Here is a 21482-nt window from a genome sequence, read left to right as displayed (position 1 = left end):
AAGATGTTTAAAGAGATTGGGAGATTATTTGTTCCTGCAGCATAACCTAGCAAAAACTGACTAATACAGACACACCGAAGTAGTTGATTTAAAAAACAACAACAACAACAACAACAAAAATAACCTAAGTATTTAGCTCAGTCCAGAAAGGGAGAGATATATAAGGGAAGCAGAAGGAAGGTAGCATAAGGTTTAAAGCAAAATTAATTAATTAGAAAAATAGAGAACTGATACTACATTCAAAATCCATTCTTTCAATAGGACCAGTTATGTTGTCAGGTTCCTCACAAGTATAATCAAAACAAAAACAGAGAAAAAAGAGAACCCCTAGATTCAAAAATCCAATATAAAATATCAATATCAAGCAGTGGGTTTGGGCAAAGATACAAAAGAGATTATGGAAACTTTTAAGAAAATACAATCTATATCTTTGTGTTGATACATTTCAAAATGCTGATTAAATTCATTTTTAAGAAATGAAAACACAAATGGTCAAGTTTGTATAAAACAAGTTGAGAGTCTACATAGAATGAAAAGCAAGGAAAAGACAGAAAACATTGTTGAGGACCTACCTTTAAAGTACTGGATTCAGGAAAATTTATTGACAAGCACTTTTGTATTTTCTCTTTTTTTAAAAAGCATTTTATTTATTTAATGTTAGAGAGAAAGACAGCACTCAAGCAGGGAGAAGAGCAAAGTGAGAGGGTAAAAGAGAGGGAGAAGGAGAGGAGCACACTTCCCCCTGAGCTTGGCAGACCCCTAGGAGGCTCCACTTGATCCCAGGACCCTGTGATCATGACCTGAGCCCAAACCAAGAGTTGGATGCTTAACTGACGAAGCCACCTGGGCACTCCTCTTCATATTTTTAGGGAACACATAGTTCCTATGCTATTAAAATTATTAAAATGGAGAGAAATAAAAGCCTCACAATTTATTTTAGAAAACTTGTGTAACCCTGATGCCAAAGTTGACATATTAGAACCTCAAAAAGAGGGGCGCCTGGGTGGCTCAGTGGGTTAAGCCGCTGCCTTGGGCTCAGGTCATGATCTCAGGGTCCTGGGATCGAGTCCCGCATCGGGCTCTCTGCTCAGCAGAGAGCCTGCTTCCCTCTCTCTCTCTCTCTGGCTGCCTCTCCGTCTACTTGTGATTTCTGTCAAATTAATAAATAAAATCTTAAAAAAAAAAAGAACCTCAAAAAGAGACAACTATAGACTAAATGTATAACTATATAAATGTCATAATCCTATATGAAATATTAGCAAATCAAACCTGGATTTAAAAAAATAAATACTATGTCTGGGGCACCTGGGTGGCTCAGTGGGTTAAAGCCTCTGCCTTCAGCTCAGTCATGATCCCAGGGTCCTGGGATCCAGCCCTGAATCGGGCTCTCTGCTCAGCAGGGAGCCTGCTTCTAGCAGGGAGCCTGCTTCTCTCTCTGCCTGCCTCTCTGCCTGATTGTGATCTCTGTCAAATAAGTAAATAGAATCTTAAAAAAATAAAAAAATAAATAAAAATATACTATGTCCAAGTGGGTTTATTTTAGAAAAATAAGAAGGATATAATCTTAGGATTTTTAATAATATAATTAATCATATTATCAGACTAAGAAAAAATATTAGTGCTCAAAGAGCAAAATATCAAATATATTGGTGTCAAAAACATTTGATAGAACCTAAAATCCATTCCTGATTTTTAAAAAATCCTCTTAAAGGGAAATAATTTTTTAACTTAAGTAAGCATCCTGAAATTAATATCTTGAAAATAATAGCATAAAAATAAGAAGTATTTCCCTTCAAGTCAGGAAACAAAATGAGGATGCCTACTGTAACCATTATTATTAAACATTTTTCTGGAATTTAAAGGAAGACAATAAGGTAAGAAAATTAAATGAGAGGCATAAATACTGGTAGAGAGGAAAAGATAATTTTTGCAGAAGATAATTACCTATCTAGAAAAATCAAATATGCTATAGAATAAAAAAAGGTCCACATGATTTAAAAACAGAAAAAGATATGGGGCACCTTTGTGGCTCAGTCAGTTAAGCAGCTCAGGTCATGATCCCAGAGTCCCGGGATCCATCCCCACATTAGACTCAGTGGGGAGTCGGCTTCTCCCTCTCCCTTTGCCCTTTCACCAGCTCAAGCTTGCATTCTCTCTCTCTCTCAAATAAATAAAATCTTGGAAAGACAGAAAAAAAATAGAAAAGTATGTACAAACACGCAAACACACACACACACACACAGGGTCTTGGTGTATGTAATATCCTGACACAAAAAGGGAAAACATTGATTAATTTGATTTTATTTTTTAATTTATTTAATTTATTTTTTAAGAAGTTTTCATTTATTTACTTAACAGAGATAGAGAACACAAGCAGGGTAAGCGGGAGAGGGAGAAGCAGACTCCCCGCTATGCAGGGAGCCGACTTCGGGCTTGATCCCAGGACACTGGGATTATGACCTGAGGCGAAATCTTAACAACTGAGCCACCCAGGCACCCTGATTAATTTGATTTTAATAATATTTCTACATAACAGAGAACACAATAAATAAAACTGACAGGGACATGATAAACAGAAAAATATTTGAAACCCATCCTAAATATTATTTCCTTCCATAAAGAGCTCTTTCAAATTGTTCGGCACTTTCCTTTATTCAACAAATATTGACTGAGCTCTTATTCTTTGCCAGGCACTATTGTGGGTGCTTGGAAACATAAATGAACAAGCAAACACAATTCCTTGCTATGATAGAGTTTACCTCCTCAGGTAATTTATTTTAAAAAATGCAAATGCTGATAAAAAATGAAAAACTAAACTTCCATTAAGCAATTACAGAAATGTGAATAAAATGTTTTAATTTAGTTTTTCACTCTTTATATCAGTAGAGATGTTAAAAACACTGGTTATATTCAATGTTGTCAAGAGTATGGGAAATGTACTCATATGCTTCTGAGACGAGTATAAATTGGTAGAAATTTTCTGGAAGGGTATATGGCAATCTTAAGAAGGATGACTAACAGTTCCCCTTCTAGGAATTTATACCAAGCAAATAAACAGATAATTACAAAAACAACTTAACTACAAGGATATTTATTGCAGAGCTATTTATAAGAGCAGAAAAGTTGGAAATTATCTGATTTGGTATACACCTACCATGGACTGACCCATGAAAAGTTGTATTGAAGAAGAATATATAATAATACAGAAATATTGCTAAGTGAATATGCAGGTTATAATATATACTGAATAGTTCAATTTTAAATGGAAGAAGTTATATATACTGCCTTTAGAAAGTTGGAAAGATAGAAATTAAAATATTATTATTGCTATTATTATTAGTGGTACAATTTTAAGTGATTTCAATTTTCTCGTGATTTAGGTGGTACGGATTTTTTCAGTTTAAAAAAGAGTATTGTTTTTCTTCAAAGCTAACATATGGAGTAAAGATACCCGTTATGCCTTAGAGGTTTCATATTGTGTGGGATCTGTTATTGCAGATACACTGCCCCCCCACTGGGTCATCCCTTAAACCCTGAGGAATTCTCTCAGGCCAGGAGAGACGGCTCTGATCAGGGATCAGAGTAAAGCAGGTGAGGTGAGTTGAACAAGTGTGGTGTTGGATTCCATATTTACTTACATTTTTGATGTCTTGTTTATTGTGGATTTTCTGCATTCCCTTTGGCTTTTAAAATATTTTAAATATTACATTTCTTGAACGCTGATTCTTTGGCACGCCCCCACCCCTAAATTTTGCCACTGGGGGTGAGTGAGGCCCTGCTACCTGAGAGCCCTCTGCATCCCCCATACTCCACAAACAGCATTCTTACCTGTCTTGCTTTGGCCTGCCATCCAGCAGCTGCTGCTCCCTCCTGGCCACCTAGGACCAAACACTGGTGCTCTGAGTGGAGTGAGGGATGGCGGTAGGCCTGGCCATTCAGGGGCACTTCCTTTAGTCTGGTGTCCCTGCAGAGCACTTTACTAGCATGACCTGAATCCTCACTATAGCCTCATAGGTTGAGGAGCAGAGATCCTATGTGTCCCTCACTCTCATTCCTTCCTCTCAGTAGCAGACTTTCCTAATTGCAGTAGGAAGCATGACCATCCAGAGTAAAGACCACATTTCCCAGGCTCTCTTGCAGCCAGGTATGGCCATGGGATTAAGCTCAGGACAAAAGAAAGTTAGGGACTGTGTCTAGAAAGGGGAAAGCCATTGCCTTCTTTTCTCTTGGCCTGCTGCTTCTGTGGGGAATATGAGTATGAGGACTGGGGCTACAGCAAACATTTTGGGCTAGAATGGAAGCCACCATTGAAGACTGTGGAGCAGCTAGGTGGAAGATGACCTGTTCCATGGTTCCATGGTCCTCCAGTTTAGCAGGTCTGAACTGCTGTGTTATGCGAGAGAGAGAGAGAGAGAGAGAGAGAGAGAGAAAGAGACTTCTATCTTGTTAAAACCACTGTGATCTTAGGTTTCTGGGTACTTGCAGATCAACCTAATCCTCATTTATTCTGATAGATATTGTTATTAAGTCCCCTTTGTAGATGAGGGAATTAGACTCAGAGAAGTTAAGCACCTTTTACAAGTTTGCACAGCCAAGTGACAGATCAGAATCTGAAACGAGAGTATCTGACTCTGCCCTAGCTATTGATCCAATGCTATTAAAGTCCCCTGCTCCAGGAAGGTTTCCCATTCTGATCAAAGGGCTTGGGATCCTAGATATCAGATGCTCATTCCTTTGCTCTCTCCAGCCAAAGTCCTAAACCCTCTGGGGCTTCAGCAGTTGAAAATGGCTTAGCAAGAGAATAGAAAGAAAGAACAGAACAGAAATTCTTTGCCAAGGTTGTCTTCTTTTGGTTCCCTCCCTCTGTCACCAACCCACCACGTGACACCAGCACTGTTTACATGCCTCAGGCTTTGGGGATCATCCATCATTGTTTCTTAGGACCAAAGTTACTGTGCCCTTCCCACAACGAGAGTGAGGGTGAGGGTGGGCCTGGGAGAGGGCTGCCATCTCTGCAAATGCTTCAACTATGGTTTTTTTTTTTTTTTTTTTAAGATTTTATTTATTTGTCAGAGCGAGCGAGAGCGAGCACAGGCAGACAGAGTGGAAGGCAGAGTCAGACGGAGAAGCAGGCTCCCTACGGAGCAAGGAGCCCGATATGGGACTCGATCCCAGGACGCTGGGATCATGACCCGAGCCGAAGGCAGCTGCTTAACCAACTGAGCCACCCAGGCGTCCCTCTGCAAATGCTTCAAAAATCCCACCACCTTAAATTAGTCTCCCGGAAACCTAGTCCCAGCCTTAGAACACTACAGCCCTGTGGCATTTTGACACTGGCTGTCTCTGCATTGTTGAAGTAACTCATCACGTTGGCTTGCATTTATCCCCTCAGGTCAGGGCAATCTAGAGGAAGTTCATCACCTGGACTTCTTCAGTAACTGATGTCTGATGCATCAGCTGAATGCACTTCAGGCTTATAAGCAGTGCCCCCCCCCCCACAACCCCAGGCTACAGGCAGAAAAGCTTTCACCATCTCCCCTTCCCCCAGGAGTGACCAGTGTCCCAGCCTTAATGCATCTGATGGCATCGAGCCTTGGTGGCCAGAGCGAGGACAGTCGCCAAGCAGGGATTGAAATCACATTTTTATTTACATTATTACTTTTCCACAGTTGGTTTCTTGCAGGCTTTTGATCTGTAAGATTATGCTACGTAGTCCAGATTCAACCTTTGAATTGTTTTACCTTTTCATCCAAGATCATCAAAGAACTTGATAAACCTGTATAATTAATCAAAATATTGATTTGTGGTGCGGATATATTAGGTCTCAAAGTGAAACACTGCTACATGTGTGCAGTGTAGAAGATAATTCATACCTTCTCAAGTGTAGACTTTACTGGCAATTCTTTGCTGAAGAGTAATCATTGTTATTTTAGGAAAGACCCCGAGTTTATCCAGCTCTTGTTAGAGCTGGATGAGTCTGGATTCCTATGGTAGAATGCAAGTGTGAAACCCAAAACTTCTTGTAAGGTAAACTCATATGATCATTTACACATGTCCAGTCACAGCACTAATGAATGCAGGTAAGACACATATTTAGTCTTTATAATAGATGTGAAAATGGGATTATGGATCATTGCTCTACGTTATTGTGAGTCTTAGGTTGTTTTTATTGTCAGACTTTTTTGACAGCTTCTAAGGAGTAAATTTTAAGTGGGTTATAATCATTCTCAAAGTGCAAGCTGCCACTTCTGGTTCATGGCATTTCTCCTCCACACATCGATAAAAGAAATGGAGACATGAGGAATCAAAACAGAACTGGAGGGATTTTTTAGGACAGGAATTCTGATTCATTCCTTATGACTTTCACATATTACCAGACAACAAGGAAGTAATGATCCACTGGATTTTTCTTTTGATGAATAAAATGGACAGTTTTCTAGCACAATAGCTTAGTTTTGGAAGAGCAGCCCAAAATGTACTACTAACCAAAATATTTTCTAATTTCCCTTGTGCTTTCTTCTGTGACTCATTGGTTATTTAGGAGTGTGTTAAGTTCCACATATTTTTGAATTCCTCCAAATCTTCCTGTCTTTCCTCTATATTTTCATTCCATTAGATCAGGAAACCTACTCTGTTGGGGTTCAATCATTTAAAATTTATTGAGACTTATTTTATGGCCTAATGCATGGTGTTTCATGGAGAATTTTCTTATTTATATTGAGAAGAGTATATAGTCTGTTGTTAATGGTTGGAGTGTTCATAGACGTCTGTTAAGCCCGTTTGGTCTGTCATGTTGTTCAAGTCTTCTGTTTGCTTGTTGATCTCCTGCGTAGTTGTTCTATTCTTAATTGAAAGTATGGTATCAAAGTCTTGAACTATTATTGTTGAATTTTCTATTTCTGCCTCAATTTTGACAGTTTTACTCCTGCATTTTGGGATTTTATTGTTAGGTGCCTAAATGTTTATAACTGTCATATCTTCTTCATGGATTTATCTTTTTATCATTGTGAGAAGTCCTTCTTTGTCTCTGAGAACAATTTTGAATTAAAGTCCATTTGTCTGATATTAGGATAGCCACTCCAGAGATCTTTCGGTTAGTGCTATACATTTTCCCATCCTTTTCTCATCCTTTTATGATCAAACTATTTGTGCCTTGGAGTCTTGTAGACAGAATATAGTCACATCATATTTTTTGTCCATTTTACCAATCTCTGCCTTTTAATTGGTACTCTCAGAGTCCTGAAGAAGAGAAAGCTCCTCCAGCCGGGGAAGATCAGGGGAGAACTTATGTAAAAAGTAGGATTTTAGTGGGGGATTGAAGAATGAGGACAACTTTGTGGAAAAGATCAGACTTTAAAAGCTGTTTAGACATTTTTACTTTAATTACTTAAAAGGTAAACTTTGAAGGATGGGGGATGAGGGTGTGGGAAAGCAGAGGTCTAACCTAGAGTTAGAGTTTTTATGTAATAACCAATAGATTATTTCACTATAAAGATTTATGTTAAAGTACACAGGAGTAGTGGTACCTTTTGGAATTAGCTTCTCCAAATCAGCATTAGATTTAAATAATTTAGATGAACACAATTGTTATGGGCTAAACTGTGTCCTCTTCTCCTGCAAGTTCATATGCTAAAATCCTAACAACTGGAGCTTCAGCATATGACTGTATTTGGAGAGAAGACCATTAATTAGGTAATTAAGGTAAAGTGAGTTCACATGGATGGATGCTAGTCAAATATGGCAGCTGTCCTTATAGGAAGAAATCAGTGCACAGATGTACACTTGCACAGGGGAAACACTATGCAAGGACACAGTGAGAGGCAGGCCAGCTGCAAGCCCAGAAGAGAGTCCTCAGAAGAAGCCAAACTTACTGACTTCTTTTTTTTTTTTTTTTAAGATTTTATTTATTTGACAGAGAGAGATCACAGGCAGAGAGGCAAGCAGAGAGAGAGAGAGAGAGAGGAGGAAGCAGTCTCCCTGCCGAGCAGAGAGCCCAATTTGGAACTCGATCCTAGGACCCTGAGATCATGACCCGAGCCGAAGGCAGAGGCTTAATCCACTGAGCCACCCAGGTGCCCCAAACTTACTGACTTCTAATCTTGGACTCAATCTTGGTCTTCTGGCCTCCAAAAAAGTGAGAAAGTAAATTTCTGTTGTCTCAGCCACCCAGTCTGAGGTATTTTGTTATAGCAGCTTAAGCAAACTCATACAAAGGTATTACAGAGGCATAAAACACTAGAACTTAGCCCTGTGTTAAAGCTGGGAAACAGGTTCAGCCAGGCTGGGAAAGAAGCATTTGATTATTCCAAATCAATGTTTTCTTAAACAGTAGGAAGCTCAGGATTCTCTTCCAAACAGTTCAAGTAAGAGTAGTAATATGTTCAACAGAAGAACCCTAGCCATATTCTGACAAACAACTGCTAGGATTGCAATCTGATTGAACTAGTTTGACTTTCTATCCCATTGTCTGGGCACACGCAGACACACTCAGAGATCACCCTGGACGTCTCAGATAATGTATTTGCTGTGAGTGTCAAGACTGTTTTTATAATTGAATGTCATCTTTTATACGGTCCATGTTCCTAGCTGCAAAGCAACTAGAATTCATTATCCATGTGTAAGCAGAGGAAGGATTTATTGAAGGATATGAAGAAACTCACAGAATTGAGGAGAGGGCTAGAGGAAGGCGAGGGAAGCTCAGCTTCCAGAAGCAATACCCAAACCCTGCAGAGAGAATGGCCTGATGAGGAGACGATTAACTCTGGTGCTCCTGAGCACAAAGCACCTGAGATTTGATTCGCTTCTCCTGCTCCAGCTTCTTCCACCTGTTTTGAAGCTATTTGTGCAACAAGATCTTCTGAAAAGAGGTCTTTCCCAAGGGTCCCTGACTGGTGAATGCTTGAGTCACATGCTGTGTTCTAGCTGCAAGGGAGGTGAGTAACTTCAGCTCTAACTTCTACACGGGGAGACACAGACTGGTCAGCTAATAAAGGGAGGTCTTTTAAAAGTTGATAGGCTGGCAAGAATATGACAGGTATCCACTGCAGGCCTGGAGTACTCCTTTCCTACTACTACATTATGTTTTCTTCAGTGTCTAGGCCTCTAAGACGACACAGTTCATGCTTGACAAATACCATGTGGTGATGAAAAAGGCCGAGAGTCAAGTATTTGCAGTTGGATTCTCACCAAAGTCTTATATAAGATTTCTTACGGTCAACACATGTAGAGCATTCATGGAAAATTTAATAGTGTTTGCTAATAAATGAATAAATGTTGTCATGTGAAGTACTCTTTTTTCTTAATGACAACACCAAAAACTCTTAGAATCCAAATTGTTGGTTGTACTTCTAGTTCCTCATTTTCACACCACCTAATGGTGTCTACCTTTTTTTTTTTTTAATTTTTTACTTTTTATAAACATATATTTTTATCCCCAGGGGTACAGGTCTGTGAATCGCCAGGTTTACACACTTCACAGCACTCACCAAAGCACATACCCTCCCCAATGTCCATAACCCAACCCCCCTTCTCCCAACCCCCCTCCCCCCAGCAACCCTCAGTTTGTTTTGTGAGATTAAGAGTCACTTATGGTTTGTCTCCCTCCCAATGGTGTCTACCTTTTACTGTGGCAACTTTGTTTCCCAACAGGAACAACAGGACACATGATTCTGACAAAGGATCATGATCACTGTTTTTTGGGCACAAGAAGCAAGATGATAGATGATGCTCAGATATTAAAATGAAAAAAGAGAATATTTCAAGTCAGGGCTCTTCCAGAAAAGTATGATATGGCCGTGGTACAATGACTATAGCATCTGCTTCAAGGATAAGTTTTATAAACATTAGTTCATTCATTCATGCATTCAGTGTTCTATTTTAACAAATATTTCTTCTGCACCTACTATAGGCCAGACACTGAACTCGGCCCTTAGATTATGTTCCACAAAAGACTTTGCAGTTCAGAAGCATGAGAGATAGGTAAGCAAAACAATGCAATAAAAGTTAGAAGTTTTAGGGCAGAAATCTGTAAGTGCTTAACCACACACTGCATTACAATTGCACAGCAAAAAGTAAATACAACTCTTCCTTTCTTAAGCACAGAGTAACGACAAAGAAGTTGTATATTAGTATCTTGTCCCCAGTGCAAAGCAGTTCTCCATTGAGAGTGTCTTGAAATCTGATACATTTGCTCTCCTGTTAAAGATTTAATTTCACTTTGCAAGCCATAAAACATCAATATGCACATAGAGCCCGTGAGATAGAAGATTTCACATAAATATAAAGGGAAGTAACATGACTACATTAGCTTGTGTACGGAATGGACTTATCATGAGACTCTCTTAGCTTATTTCGCTTCTCATTCTCTCTCAAGCATCTAATCATTTGCAAGGAATTTCAAAACAAAACCACTGATACCCGAAAATCTTCTGTGAAATCTTTAAGACCCCTCTTCACAATTCTTCCTGAGTTTCATTCCTTTGCCAAGGGAAGCAGGCATCACTTTCATATTTGATGGTGATTGATTGAGTGATTGATTTTCTATCTCCTGCCCAGCACTGTGCATTGTGCATTCTTTTCTATCATTGGTTCCCAGGACCCAAAAGATGAGCATACATCTCACACTGAATGCACAGATAATGGAATAAATGAATGCCTCCCCCCATCAACCAGCAAAGCATGAAGAACAGTTCTCTAGTTGGCCTACAAGTACAGAAATTAGGCAGCCTTGGTTAGAATCTGCCTCTGCTACTTGTCAGCTTCTGGAGTTTGAGCAACTCCCAGCATCTTTCGTGGCCTCAGTAGTTAGATCTGTAAGATGGGAATAACTAAACACATCTCACAAGCTTGTGGTGAGAATGAGGTGGGACAGTATGCGTAAAAGATATAGCACATACTCTGCAAACTGCCAGACCCATGGCTGATCCTAAGTGGTGGAACGAGTCATCACAATTGGTCTTCCAGTGGATTATGGCATGATTTCCAGCAGCAGACACCCTCGCATTTAGGGACACTGAACTTCCTGGGTGGAACATACTTGGCTCATGGATGCTACTTCCTTTGCCTCATATTCCTTCATAATATAGAATCCACACCTCTGCCTGCCCCAAATCGGAGCACATCTTTGGCCTTTGAGGAGGTAGCCTTTTTTCTTACTGCTGTAGCTCGAAATTCTTCTTCCTCTGCCTCTCCCTGCCCTGGAAGGGTACATAATAAGAAAATGCCCCCACCTTAATTTGAAAACCCAGCCTCCTAATTCACCCTGAAACATAGAAACCTGATAACCCGGCTTCCTTAAATTAAGAGCCAATATCACTACCCCACAAAGTTAGGGGACTAGAGGAAGCGTGTGCTGGTCAGGTGGGTGGTTGAGGACTGGCAGAATGGGCCCCCACCTCCACCTCAAACACAAATGCACCAACGTGGTCTTCAAATAGCCAGGATTATTTTTTCTGTTTCTTCTCAGCTAGATGCTCCTTCTGAAATTGGACCAAGTGGAAAAACACAAAGCCCTTCAGATTTGTCCAATTTTGTAACATTGCATTGGGATGAAGTGTGTGATGGGGGTGGGGGTAGTTTCATAATATAGTAAGTGGAACCTTTTAGCTTCAGTAAGTGAGTCTGACTCAGGAATGTAGGCGATTGTATCTCAAAAAAAATCAATATTAAGATGCACAATTGCTCCCCTGGTATCGAAAGAATTAGTTGATCTACATGCTAAATGACAAGCCTCTTGATAACAGGGATTATGCGACCTGTCTTTCCAGCCAGGGTTGCTGGGGACTGTCCCTTAGGTCCCTAAGGCAGAGATAATCTAATTACAACAACAAAGACCAGGTCCATTTGAGAAGGAGGCAACTGAGGGGGTGGTGGGGGGTCGGAAGGTGATGGTGGGTGTGCAGGACCCTGTTGGGTCTTGTGTTAGCAGGGATGGGCTCATCTAGAACAAAAGCTTCTAGGTGGGGAATTGCTGGGGAGGGAGGCCCAGAGGGGAGGGAGCAGCTGCCGAAAGGGTGGACAGAGGTTACCTCTAAAACATGACTTAATCTCCACTTTGGCTCCACAAACACTGCCACGCTGGCTCCCAGACTCTGGCCAGACTTGACAGAAGGAGCGAGCAAGGCTCCAGACGTTCAGACCCTCCGAGGCCCTCCAGCTAGTCACAGGAAAGAGAAGGGCCTGGGAAACACACATGGGTCTCTGTGACCCAAGTCCTCTCCCTCCTCTGTGAATCTCCCGCCACCCCAGGTCAATAGGTTCCAAGAACGAGGCCCTCATGGCACATCCACATGCCCATGGCAAGAGAGAAAAATAAGGCCATGTGTGCACTTTTCAGGGAAACGAGCCTCTTTCACTTAGAGGACCGGCCTCGCTTCTGAGTTTATGTCCTGCTCGTGTCTTTGGCAGTAAATGATCTTTTTTTTTAAAGTTTTGACTTTCTGAATTAATGATCATAGTGGCTGGGTGGGTTTTTTTTTTGCTTTGGCTTTTGTTTGTTTTCAGTGCTCTTACCTGGTATGATACGAAGTTTCCAGGGGATCCAAAAATGTTTGTCTCTGAAATTTTGTCAAGCCTTGAAAAACAAAAATCTATGAGACTGTTTTGTTGAACAGGCTTCTTAACAGGGCTTGTTGGAATTTTATCCTCATCGTTTCTTTTGTTTTATGGAGAATAATGAACTCAAATAATCTTTGTTCCCAGTTTCTGTATCCTCCCCATCTTATTGCTCCCAAGGTGAAAAGGTACCCTCAGTACCCTGGAATTCTAAGGCGATGCGACATTCATTAGGTCAGTAGGTTTTTTGAAAACAGAAGGACCTTTTTATGTAATCAGGCCACTCAGAACTTCAGTGTGCCCCATAGCGTAGACTAAAGCTGACTTTGGAGGAAGGTGGGCTCACAGTCCTGCCTTCTAGGCCTTTTCTTCAAGTGCCCTGCCCCTACCACCTGTAGGGAGCCTGAGTCCCTCATTTGTCCCTGAGCCGTGGGTGATGGGTGTACGCAGACAGGTCCTCTGTCGGCCGGCCCATTTCTGGCCCAGTGCGAGAGGCCTTCCTTTTCTCTTCCTGGCTTTTCATGATATGGAGAGGCTCTACTGACCCATCACTTAAAAATAAGATTTTGAACCCAAAAAAGTTGAGTGTACATGAGGCAAACCTTTCCAAGCCCAGGGCAATGGAGATGCTAGGTGACTTAGTATGATTTGTTTGAGGGGACCTTCCTGCTTATCTAGGGAAACATCGGTTGTGTCCAGGAAAATAGCTCAAAGGTCTGTTGATACTGTCTCTCAAAGTGGGAAATGAAGGAATGTTGCCGGGGCAGGCAGGGGTTGATGGAGAGGAAGGGGCTTCAATTATCTATGCACCAGTTCTGTTGACAAACACTAATGGTCTAACCTGAAAAAAAATTAGAAAAATACACGAGGAGCCCTCTATAATAGTAAAAGATCCTGATTTTTTATTCTTCCTATCCCCAAGCTCTCACACACATATTTCTAAGTTTTTTTAAGAAATGGCCACTGTATAAATAATACCTCAATTTAGTACTGTTTTTATTCAAAATAATATGGTGGTGTTTTCTTTTTTGGTAAGAACAACTTGTGGGTTTGTGTTAAGGGGAAGAAATTACGAAGACTTTTGGATAAAAACCTGAAGCAAAAATCTTTAGGGATATTATCTATATCTGACTTCCTTGCTAAGTTCCGAGGACTGAATCCTAGAAGAAATGATAGTTAACATCTGCTTAGCTTGAGTAAAGACTGTGCTTGGAAGGCTTACCCATCTCTTCTCTTGACTTTTTGAAATGCCAAATAATTATTTCAAACTGATTTGCTTAGGCATGATTTGCTTAGGGTTTGGTTTTTAGAAAATGCTGCTTTTGTCTGAATGCCCCTGTGATTGAGTTTTGAAGGAAGTCATGGCTGAATGAATGAGAAGGGAAGAAGCAAAGGAGAGGGGATCCCCAAGTCCCACTTTTTATTTAACTGTAATAAAATATACATGTACATTTAAGACAATATTGACCAGTCACCTTGATTATAATCTCCATTATTGAAAACTTACATCTTCACTACTCTTGGGGTACCTCGTTGAGGAGAAAAGACCAGCACAAAGGAACTAACCCTGAGCAACAGTGTGATTACATGCTAAGCTGGGTGGTCTGTCGCAGTGTGGTTGATACCTGTGTGGGTATCAACACACAGGTATTGTGGTATACTACCAGATGTGGGTATCATCTGGTAGTCAGGAAGGCTCTGCAGAGAAATGGGTATCATGATTGGATTTGATGAAAGGAGATAATCATGGACAAGGAAACACAAAAGAAGAAGGCAGAAGAAGGAAAGACAGATGTGGTTCAGTGGGAAGGTTCAGCCAGATTCTGACCCCAGCAGAGGACCTTGTTTGGGAGAGAGGAAGAATGAGGTTAGATGAGTAAAATGGGGCCCGATTAGGGTGGGTCTTCACATTCAAGCCAGTGCCTTCTGGTATTTGTCCCCTCTTTTGTCCCAAGAAAGACATCACTTATCACTCATGGTGCTCCAGGTCCTCCTCTGTATAGGTCTCTGGGCAGCCACTGACAGTTGGTCAGCTTCGGTCCTCAAGGTAAAATCTATTTTCTGTTCCCATCCCAGGCCTCTGTCTTTAGACTTGATGTTGGAAATGGGGAGTTACTGAGTGAAGAATGAAGGAATGAAGAATACAAGGGTCCCCAAACCCTCGTTACCTTTGGCTTCAGCCTTTCTTTCTTTCTTTCTTTTGGTTTTTTTTTTTTTAAAGATTTTATTTATTTATTTGACAGACAGAGATCACAAGCAGGCAGAGAGTCAGGCAGAGAGAGAGGGGGAAGCAGGCTCCCCGCTGAGCAGAAAGCCCGATGCAGGACCCTGGGATCATGACCTGAGCTGAAGGCAGAGGCTTTAACCCACTGAGCCACCCAGGCGCCCCAGGCTTCAGCCTTTCTTAACCCAATTATGTTTTCAGCTGGAGTTAGGCATGAGAGGGGGAACACTGGGCTAGAAATCCAGTTCAGCCACTAACTTCCCCAGACTGTGCCTCACTTTCCTCATCTGTAAAATGACAGCACTGGAACGGGTCAGGAAATAAGGTCTGTCCCAGCACTGACTTTTTAGACTCCTATAGATGCCAACAGGAAGGCAGCCCACTGAACCTTGCTTGGGCCTCCTCTGGGGGAGGGAGCTAGATAACAGTAAAGACCAGGCCAGCCATGGGGGGAAGAGGGAGCTGAGATTCTGACTAACCCACGCACTAAATGAATAGCTTCTGGATAACTGAGAGTCAATGTCATTAGACATTATTTGTGTTAGATGATCCAAATGGTATAGAACGTGGCTTAGGCGCCTTGAGGTCTCTCAGTAGGAAGCCGATGAAAGGCCACATCTGGAAACAGATTTCTCTAAGGATCAAGGCTGGTGGAAAAAGTTTGTATATCATTGTTTGCTTCCCTCTGGAGCACCATGGCTGGTCCTCAGCTTCATGTGGCCAGTTTGGCAGATGTCCCTATCCAAAGGGACTTCCCAACAAAGAAACCTTTCTTGCTAATGATTGGCCTCTGCTTCCCTGGTTGCCAGTTTCCCTGGCCTCTGAGGGATGCATTTGGTAAACAGGAGACACAGCAGGACATGGTCACAGGTCCTGCCCCTGCAAGAGGGCAGGAAACATGGCGTCCTTTGGGCACAGAATGGCATGCCCTGTAGCCATGGGGCAGGCTTGAGATCATTACCCCATTTGCCATCTCAGTATCAAGAGATCAGTTCTTGAGAGTCAGCTTGCCAGAGGCTCAGGTTATGCTTCCAGAATGCAGATAAGGCTGAGAGGCTTGGAGCCATAGTATTTGAATGTCTAGCTAGGCATCGTGCAGCCTGGATTGGCTTAATTTATGAATCTGTTAGTATTCAGGCAGGAACATGGCAAGATTCTGTGCTTACTTCTTCAAGTGTGCCTTTTCGTAAGATCCAACATGCCCATTCAGGGGCTAAGTATGTGAGGCCCCATCTGAAGAATTCAACATGGCAGGAATGATGTCTGTCTTTCAACTGGCTGGTTTTTAAAAAGACTTTTTGACTTGATACTTAATAAAATGAACATCTTTTGACTACACTCACTATTAAAATTCATCGTGGAAGCACATGGCTAGAGACAATAATGAGGAAAAACATGTATTCCTTGCTGACATTTTTGCATTTTAGGTCTAGGATGCCCAGGGGTCCCTGGCCAGAAATGAGGAGTGTGATTTAAAAGGAGCTGGCTTTGTTTCTCTCCCTCTCTTGAGCTAGGTTTTGTGGCAGCCATTCATCCAACCGTTAATCCATTTGTCTTTCCTTCTGTCCATCTCTCTGTCCGTCTACCCATTCATCCATTCATGTACCCATCCATCCATTTACTCATTCAGTTGTTTAACAAATATTGCCTGGACCTCCTCTCTGCTTAGCACCAAGTTTACCATGGTGAACACGAAAGACCCAACCTCCACCTCCACATCCACAAGCGCTGAGCTGGATGGGGCCTTTGTCTCGGGGGAAGCCATGTTGGTGGACACTCTTGAAGGGGCTGGGCTACAGGCTCAGCTGGTTCTCTGTAGGCAGGATGGAGTCTGCCTGCGTGCACACTGCTTGCTGCACAGAGTCTCTGACCTTTTAAAAACAAAGGGAAATTTTCTCGTGGCCATGGAGCTTTTGAGTCTATCTTCAGGATTTGTGTATCTAAGTTGGGGCAGAGAAGAATGAATACAGCTGTATTGTATTGACTGTGCTGTCTTCCAGTGGGGTGTGGAGAGGCATTGGTTTGGAGCTGTCCAGCTAGACATTCACTCTGGCCACCCCAAGCCCAAGCTTCTCCTCTTTCTCTCATTTGCAGATGGTAATATTTACTCCTCCATGTCGTTGTTGTGAGGATTGTGGGAGATAAAGTGCACCAGCTACTTAGCACAGGGCCTGCCATCCTATAAGCCCCCAACAAACAGCAGCTTTCATTCTTATTTAACCTAAAAGTGAGTGGGGACAGAGCTCTTTTGTTTCCATGAGGGTTGCTGGTGGTGGTCAGTAACTAAGATTTGGACTTATGCATTTTACATTTCTTAGCAAAATTGGGTTCCCTTACCATGCTTTCACATAATAACAAGCCACCAAGGGAGGGTAATGATTATCTTTCACATAATAACTTATAGACGGACACAATTATTCTCTAACAGATATTAGCACTCTGTGTGTGTGTGTGTGTGTGTGTGTGTGTATTTCTGGGTATAAATAAGACTCAGTTCCCCTTAAAATTTTACCCAAAATACCCCCAAATTATATCTGAGTAGTCGAAAGTAGTATCAGTTCTGAGCATAAGGAGGGGGAAAATGTAAGGAAGGAATAGAAGAGTTTTCTCCTTGTAGACCATGAACTGCACAGCTCTGAAGAGAACAGGGAGGGTGTGCTTGGAAGCAGAGGAGAACCAGTGGCTGTGTCTGCCATGCAGAGAAGACGCAGGTGTGACCTGCTTGGGGCAGAGCGGTTTATGCTGCTCCTGGGCCTAGTTGTCATCTGCCGGGGCTAGCATCTCCCCCAAGAGGCAGACACTCCACCCCACGGGCCAGAAGTCAGCACGCGGAGGTCCCTCTTCACCTGCACAAACTTCAGGGACAATATGAGATGGTCTTCATTTTGTGAGAAGTCACAAAGCCCCCCAGAGGTAGAGGGGCTGGAAAGTGAGCCTGTGTGTGGCTTCCCATGGGTCCCCAACTGGGCAGTGTCTTGAGCCAGCCTTCTCCGACCACCTCAGCCATGGCCTCCTTGACTGCTTCTTCCTCCTTTTTTCCTTGTTTTCCTACTAGTCCTCAAAACACTTGAGAGTAGTTACAGTTTTACTCTTCCCACAGTGTGACTTTATTACTTTTCCATTGTTACTGTAACAAATTGCCACAAAGTTAGTGGGTTAAAACAACACACATGTATTATATAGTTTCCACGGGTCAAGAGTCGGAACATGGCTTAGTTGGGCCTTCTGCTCGGGGTCTCGCAACTCAGCAGTCAAGTGTTGACCTAGATGTATTCTCATCTGAAAGCTTGACTAGGAAAGAATCCACTTCTAGGCTCATTCAGGATGTTGGGAAGAATTTTTTTTTTTTTGCAACTATGGGACTGAGAGGCCTGGCTTCTTGTTGGCTCTCAGAGTAAGGCCATTCTCAACTCCTAGAGGCTGCCTGCAATCCCTTCAAATGGCCACTGACTTCATCAAACCAGCAAGGAGAATCTCCAGTCAGTAGACTCCATTAGCAAGACAGTCTTTTATAATATAACATAGTCATGGGATTGACACTCATCACCTCTGCCATATTCTCTTGGTTAGAAGCAAGTCGCAGGTCCTGTCCACACCCAAAGGGAAGGGATAGTATAGATGTGGACACTAGGGGTTGAAGGTCATGGAAACCACCTTAAAGTGTGTCCACCACTGTGGACCCCATCTTTTTTTTTTTCATTTTTCAGAAGGTGTTTTAATGGCAAGAGCAGTTGTCAGCTCTTAGCTGCTGCCTCAAACCTAGTCCTTTCTAGATGGACTCCTTACCTATTCCTGGCCTCTCTCCCTCAGGACCTGGTCCTCAGCCTCACTTTTCATATCTTGTCCTCCACAGACAGCCTCAGCCATCCTTCCAGCACTGTCTCCATTCTGGTCACCTGCACACAAGACCTCTGACATAAACTTCAGGTCTCCCTTTCTCCCTCAGTCCTGAAGTTACCTCCAAGTCCTATCACTATCAGCCCCTAATTGTCTCTCCAGTAAGTTGTCTCTCCTTTTTTTCTGAGGCCAGCATAGTTTAACTGTTCCTTATCTATCATTAGAACTAGTATGGTAACCCCAGCCAACTTCTCCTCCTCTGTTACCCCCTCAAATGCATTCTCATGTCCCCACCATTGTCTCCCTCCCACACTCTGCCTTCTAGCAAATCCAAAACATTAATTACTTTTTTTCTATACCAGGCTTTGCTCCCTTTCCTCTATTCCTCCATAATGCTCTTCTTGACCCAAGCCCTGCCATTTTACCTGTGTAGAAAACTACTCATCTTTCAAAATCTAGCCAGGATCCAGCAAGTTTTTCCTGACTGCAGACAGAATAATTTACTCCCCTAACTCTGTCTTTCGATTTAATTCTGCTTATTTTTTGCTTGTGTTTTTCTTTTGATTTTGTTTTATATTCATACACCCAAATGTGCCACGCCTTGCATTTTTGACGTGTTGACTTCTCTCTGCTATGATGCTTCATAGGGTCAGGAACAGCAATCTGATACATAGTAATCAATAGGTATTATTATCACTATAAGTATTGTTGAGCAGAACTAGTACTTTCAATTTATTCAGCCAGGCAAATTGGGAAATTTGTCAAATACCACATACTATAGTGACTTTAAAATTTGGTTTTAGACTTTTAACCTTCAGCATTTTGGAACTCAGTTATCTATTTAATGCAGTGTTTTTTCTACCTAATCTTTCCTCAGCTAGTTTTCAATGATCAATTATGATTTTTAATTATTATGCTATATTATCAATTCAAGTGATATAATTAATTATTATAGTATATATTATTAGTTATTATTTACAACTATTACTCATTCTTTTCCATAGAGCTCAACAGGAATGAAGAAACCAGCTACATGTTTTTCAGTCAGGAGCTTAAATTGTTTTTCTTTTCAAGCACTATCTCAAGCCTGTGACCACAGAAAGCATTCCACAATAAAAAATCACTTTTCAAGCAACCATTCAGAAATTTCCAAGTTCTGACATTTTTCTTCCCTTCCCCAAACAAGTGGATCCTCCCAGAGGAAAGAGTGTCTTCACCTCATCGGCTCTCCTATGATGTCATTACCTCCTGCTTCCTTGCAATTGCAGGGCATTGTGGCCCGAAAGCACCACCTAAGCAGGAACTGCCTGGCTCCAAGGTAAGGACCAGCATCCCTGAAGGTGGAGAAGAGGGTACCTGGGAGAGTGGGGAAGTCACCCCCTGAGCGTGGCAGCCTGGCTCAGGGTGGGTTCTAGAGCCTGGCTCTTCCCCTCAAATCCTAGCTCCATTATTTATACTCACGTGACTGGGAGCCAGGTGCTCAGCTACCGGTGCCTCCCTTTCCTCCTCTGAAAGATGGGGCTGATCCTACCCATCGTCATATGGTCACTGTGAGAGTGTAACGTGATGCACGATGCACATAAAACACAGGATGGAATCCTTCACATCCTGACATTATAAGCATAACAAATGTTTGTTACTATCACTACCTAAGAATTTAATTTCCACTTTTTTTTTTTTTTAAAGGACATCTAATGAGGTTTTCATGCTTGCTGGAATTGGCTTTCCTCAGTTTCAAGACATGAATTTTTAGAAAGGGATCAAGATGAGAAAAAGATTCAGCTGGTCTAATATGGCTTTTTCTAGAGAAAAAAGTTGCTAATTCTGCTTTATTTTTCTTTCATCTGCATCGTTTTTCTTTTCTTTTTTTTTTAATTTTTTAAAAAGATTTTATTTATTTATTTGACAGAAAGAAAGATCACAAGTAGGCAGAGAGGCAGGCAGAGAGAGAGAGGGGAGGAAGCAGGCTCCCTGCGGAGCAGAGAGCCCGAAGTGGGGCTCTATGCCAGGACCCCGAGACCATGACCTGAGCCGAAGGCAGAGGCTTTAACCCACTGAGCCACCCAGGCACCCCTCATTTTTCTTTTCTAAAAGAATGGGCAGTATCTCCTGCTTCTGCTGTTTCTTTAAAAAAAAAAAAAAAAAAAAAAAAAGCAAAACCCTCACTCTCCCAGAATCCTAAATGTTTTTCTAAATTAAAAGATCCTTTCTACCCTCTTATGCTGGATTATTTCTTGATTTTGATCAGTCTCTTCAAGCATAGACTAAATCCTTCCATCTGCTGTAGAAGTTTAATGCTTGTTTTGACCTTATTCTTCCCTGGACAGCATTAGGGAGGTCTGGATTGGTTGATTTGGGTCTCTCCTTCGGTAAGGGATCTTGTGGGGACAGCTGTGGGAAAAGGTCAGTGTTATGGACGTGTGTTCGCGTCTGAGCTGAGGTGTGGGGATGAGGACACCCGGACAGTATATTGTGTGGCAGGAGGAAGCAGGGAGGAAGATGAAAGGACACACCAAGAAAGAATCCCTTAGGGATACAGCCAGGAAGCCGCGCTGACAGGTGGTTGATTGAGTGCGTTGGGCCATGTCGGACCCTCTCCACTCACCTCCTGTTCCCAGGAGGAAGCAGCTGGGGGAAGGGGGGCCTAATTCTCATGGAGGACCTGATCCACCAACTGTGTGCCTGGTGCAGGATAGGGCACATTCGTGGATTTCATCTCCCTCCTCAACCCTGACAAGTTCATGGTATTATTCTTACTTCGCAGATGAGGAAGTTGTGATTCTTCAAAAATTGAATGACTATTAAGGGCCAGGAATGGGTTCAAACACAGGTCAGACAGCAGAGGCTTTTTCCAGTATGATGGAGTTCT

General features: G+C 42.1%; 1 long non-coding RNA gene across 1 annotated transcript in view; it reads left to right on the top strand.

The window, feature by feature from the left end:
* Positions 1 to 19764, top strand: part of LOC131830420 (uncharacterized) — a 32625-nt gene extending 12861 nt beyond the window's left edge. Inside the window, exon 4 of the long non-coding RNA XR_009353148.1 lies at positions 19618 to 19764. This is a non-coding gene — a long non-coding RNA (uncharacterized LOC131830420). The remainder of the gene's footprint in view (positions 1 to 19617) is intronic.
* The last annotated feature ends 1718 nt before the right edge of the window (positions 19765 to 21482 follow it).

The sequence above is a fragment of the Mustela lutreola genome, chromosome 4 (genome assembly GCF_030435805.1).
Source record: "Mustela lutreola isolate mMusLut2 chromosome 4, mMusLut2.pri, whole genome shotgun sequence".
NCBI lineage: Eukaryota > Metazoa > Chordata > Mammalia > Carnivora > Mustelidae > Mustela > Mustela lutreola.
Note: the sequence above shows the minus strand (reverse complement) of the source record. Positions and strands in the feature narration are given on the sequence as shown.